Genomic DNA, 5,000 nt, shown 5'->3' with positions numbered 1-5,000 from the left:
AAATGGTCACCAATGTGGAACCTGTCAAAAGTTGGTTCGTCCCAAGTGATTATTTTATCCAGCTGTTTGCAAGTCAATAATAATATCAAACAAGAAGCATATCTGAACACTTGACCAACCATTTTTACAGTCATGTCGGATGCGGAAAGATCTGTTTTAATGGAATTTAAAGCAGAAAATTGCATGACTTACCCTTGATTCCAGAAAGGCATGAGAAATTTAGATATTCACAGACATAACTAATATTTTAATTTGCATTCAAGGCCTCTTTTCATGCACATATTTCGGAAAAGTAGTAAAGAGGCTGAACAGGCTGAAGAATTGTACTCAATGAGCTGAGTAATAGTGGACATTGATATTGGAAATAGCATAAGAGTTGAAGATTTATAACGTCTGTCATTTTCGCCAAAGTTTGCTTGAGAATCCTGTTTTAAAAACTTCCCCTAAACTTCTCGGGCAAAAAAGGGACGACCACGTCGTAATGTGTAGAGTTTTTAATCGGCGGACCAGTCACGATTGCTAGAAGGGGGGCAAAAAGCCACCTAGAAATTTCTACAGCCTTGAAATTCCCCAAGAACATCCGTACAGATAAATATTTTGCAGGGATGCTTAAAACTCACTCAACAAGCTTTTAAAGCATTGCGGAAACTATATTTGGTAATCCTGACAAATTTTAAGACATACGGTTGTTGGGTGCGTTTGTTTGAATAACAAATCTCAGCACGTGTTTTTAAAGAGACTGAAGAGATTTAGTGGTTTCCAATCTGTTACTGTTAATCATTATCCGTTGGTTTGAACGAATTATTCGTCGGTTTCCCCTTTCCCAGTCCTGATTTTTCTGAGTTTATATCATTACGTTTACTTAACTGTAGAGTGCCTCAGGTCGTGAAAACCTGAAAATTCTCATAGTCTTCAGACAGTGGCAAAAGCTTGGGACGCTCACCCTTTTAGGTTATTTTTTTACTTTGTTTCATTTATTGCCCCTAGTCTCTCGGCCCCAGAACAATGCTGCCAGTCGTAAACAGACATTTCCTAGTCTTTTCAACATTTATTGGGGGTAAGGGTGGGGAGGGGGTGTCCTATTTTGAAGCTTTAAGTGGAATTTTAACAGTTATGCTTAGTTTATGAAATCTGAGAGGTTTTCAGGCCCAGGCTTGCGTTAGCGTCTCAACTACTCTTGCCTGCTATGATTGTAGCTTGTTCCTCTCTCCGGCTTTGAAGGGAACCTCCACTCTTACTACAGAATAAGTTTATATCGAAGGAAATTATGTTTACAAACAAATTTATTCGAAATTTGTTTTTAAAACAGCTTTTATATCAAGAAAAGTGAATTTTAAAATCGCTTGATTTTACTTTGAAATTTCGTGGGCGCAGCCATCTTGAATAGTGTTACGGTTGCCCTATTGTTCTGACACAAAGAGCTTTGGTCTAATAACAGTCTGGCAACCGTAACACGTCACAGTTATTCAAGATGGCGGCGCCCGCGAAATTTGAAAACAAAAATGGGCGATTCTAAAACTTATTTATTTCGGATACAAACACTTTCTTTGAAAATACTTTAGACAGACTTGACTGTAACGGTTATTTCCTGTGATTTAAAGTTATTTTTTTATTGAAGTGGAGGTTCCCTTTGAAAAACTTGCCCGATATCTGGGCCCAGGATTTCAAAAGCCACTAACCGTACCAAACCAAATTTGAATTTTGCTCGTCAAAAAAGGCTTGAATAATCTAATTTTATGCTAAGGGAAACAAAAAGTCCAACTTAAAATAGAAGGCCAAGAAACTTGTGGCAATATTTTTGATCTGTAAATAAACTGGAAGAGGAGTTTTCACCAACCCCTCCACATCAATGTAAAAGCCTGACCCACGACATGAGGCCTCGGCCTATATTGTACGATATCAAGCCTCTCGTCATGAGCATTAGACTTTGTTAAACATTTTCTTCCGCTTTACTTTCTTATTGGTCCCTTTATCGTATACATGTACTCAATTACAATCAGTTAAGAGCTCAATTAAGCAACCAGAGGCCTGCAGTATTGAAAGGAGCTGCCGCTTCACAAAATGGGGGACCTGAAAAATTCTTTTCGTCATTGAACTTTGTTCTTTCTGCCGATCCACTCAACATTTCAACAACCTCTCTTGTATGAGTCCCGAACGAGTTTAACTCATATTTATAAGCTGTCCCCTAGTTTTGGATCTAATAATATTCAACAACACAGCGAAAATACTGACATCTTGAGCGCTTTTAGTATCTGAATAACTTCCGCATATCGACTATTTCCTTGGTTTGGTTTAAATGGTAGAAATTCGCAAAAATCCTCGAATGCATGGGCTTACGTCGCAACAGAAGACTTAATTAACTCGGATTTAGGTGAATTGATTTTGGGAAAGGATGTAAAGTTTTCATTCGAGAATAATAATAATAATAATAATAATAATAATAATAATAATAATTATTATTATTATTATTATTATTATTATTATTATTATTATTATAATAAATTAGATATTTGCACGGAAGAACAGGAAGGTGACTTGAACTAAAATGTGCCAGTTGGTTTAAAGTTCATAGTTTTGAAAAGGGGCACCCAAGGAGTAATTTTTCGTTATTTTTCTGAACAGATTTCATATAGATATTTCGGAAAAGCGGTAATTAGTCTGAAGAGTGCGTAGAAATGTCGAAACCTCATTGAAGAACACTAGAATTTTACTCAATGAGCTGAGTAATGGTCGACTCTGATATTGGAAATAGCATCAAATTGGAAGATCTATAAACTTTTATAATTCTCGCCAAAGTTTGCTTCAGAATCATATTTTAAGCAATTTAAACTTCCTCGACAAAAGGTACGACTACGTAATGTAAAGCTTTTAATCGGCGGACCAGTCACGATTGCTAGAAGTTTTCGGACGATAGAGGCAACAAGCCACCTAGAAATTTATACAGACCTAAAATTCCCCAAGAACATCCGTACATACGAGAGATATGATCTATTTTGAAGGAACTGCAATCCTTTGATCAACTAAAATCCAACAACATCGCTCTCTTGATAATGAACTCAAAAGCTTGCATTCGACTCCATGGCGCGATCAAGATGACTGACTTCCACACTGCCTTCGTATATGAGTTCTCTATGCAAATGAGTTAACTAATCTTTGCCGTGAGGCGAGATTATTATGACAGTTTATCAATTTGCCTCCTGAGTTCAAAAACGCGAAGCACGATTCAGAAAAAGTTTGTACTTTTTTACGTCCAACGCCCGTCGTGCGTATTAGGTAACACGGAAGAGAAAACCGACGGGCTTTGCTAATTGACTGATGTGATGGCATGAGATCATTACTACGGATAATTTTATTTGAATGGCTTTCTCGCACCAGAAAACCCTCTGGTTGAGTAATATTAGAGACTTTTAGTACTTGGCGACTTTGGATAAGTGTGCCCATACAACTGAGGTTGTTGAAATTTCATGGTGATTTACGCAGCGTGATACGTTACAGGGGAACCTGTCGAAGTTGGTTCGTCCCAAGTGACCATTTATTCAGGTGTTTGGAAGTCAATTGTCCGTAATAATATCAAACAAGAAGCATATCTGAACACTTGACCAACAATTTTTACAGTTATGCCGGATGCGGAAAGACTTAAAGTAGAGAATTGCATGACTTTCCCTCGATTCCAGAAAGGCGTGAGAAAGTCAGATATTTACGTAGTATAATGATAATTAATGATATTTACATTACCCAAGAAGCTCGACTCACGCGAAAGTGGTTTTCAGGGAAGTCCCTGCATCCGATCGAAATGGAATTTAGAAATGCTGGTTTTTGAGAAGAGTGGAAAACTGGAGAACAACCTCTCAGAGTAGAGAAAAAGAACCAACAACAAACTTATCCCACATATGCCTATGAGTACGGAATCGAAACCGTGCCACCACTAACGCTATTGCTGCTCCCCAAGACATAATTTGCGTCCAAGGCCACTTTACATGCACTTGAAGAAAAGGAAGTTTCCTTGAACTAAAATGTCCCAGTTGGGTTAATATTCATATTTTTAAACAGGGGCACCCAAGGAGTAATTTTTTGACATTTTTCTGAACAGATTTCCTAGATATTTCGGAAAAGAGTCTGAAGAATGCGTAGAAATTTCGAAGCCACATTGCAAAACACTAGAATTTTAATCGGTGAGCTGAGTAATAGTCTACTCTGACACTGGAAATAGCATAAAATTTGAAGATTTATAAACTTTTATCATTTTCGCCAAAGTTTGCTTGTGAATCCTATTTTAAGCAAACTTCCCCTAAACTTCTCGGGAAAAAAAATGAAGTGACGACTACGTAGTATAAAGTTTTTAATCGGTGGACCAGTCGCGATTGCTAGAGGTTTCGCACGATACAAGCAAAAAGCCACCTAGAAATTTCCACAGACCTGAAATTTCCCTAGTGCATCCGAAGAGATAAATTGATCAGTCATGTCAAGAGCCATATGGTCATGTTGAAATATTCAACTCTTTTTTTATTTATAAACATACTTCGAAATCATTATGAAAGTAGGAAGGAAACTACATGTACATACCATCATTTGGAACTAAACTTTGTCTCTACAATTTGTTTATAATGTCTCATTTTAATTACTGTTCTTCGCTATGGTATCACTGTAGGAAGTCTGATAGTAAGAAAGTTGATAGACCACTTGCATAGACGAGCACTTCATTATCTCTACAGCGAGTGTTCCTCTGATGTCAGCACCTTGCTAAATCGTATTGGATAGTGTCTAAAAGATAGATCGACGTACCCAGAAGATGCTAATTTTTGTGTTCAAGCGATAAACAATTTTCCGCCCCAGTGTATTTGATGCACTTATTCAAGTTAAGGGCCGGAAAACGTCTAGAACTTGAGAGGGCTTTACAAGTACCCTGAACGACACTTTACGAATCGCTATGGCTTGAAATCTGTAAGATATTTGCCCATTGTGACTGTGAATACCTTGCAATCGCTAACTGAAGTGCCATC

This window comes from Montipora foliosa, chromosome 2, assembly GCF_036669935.1.
Source record: "Montipora foliosa isolate CH-2021 chromosome 2, ASM3666993v2, whole genome shotgun sequence".
Taxonomy (NCBI): Eukaryota; Metazoa; Cnidaria; class Anthozoa; order Scleractinia; family Acroporidae; genus Montipora; species Montipora foliosa.
The sequence above is the reverse complement of the archived record's forward strand: the minus strand, read 5'-3'. Positions refer to the sequence as shown.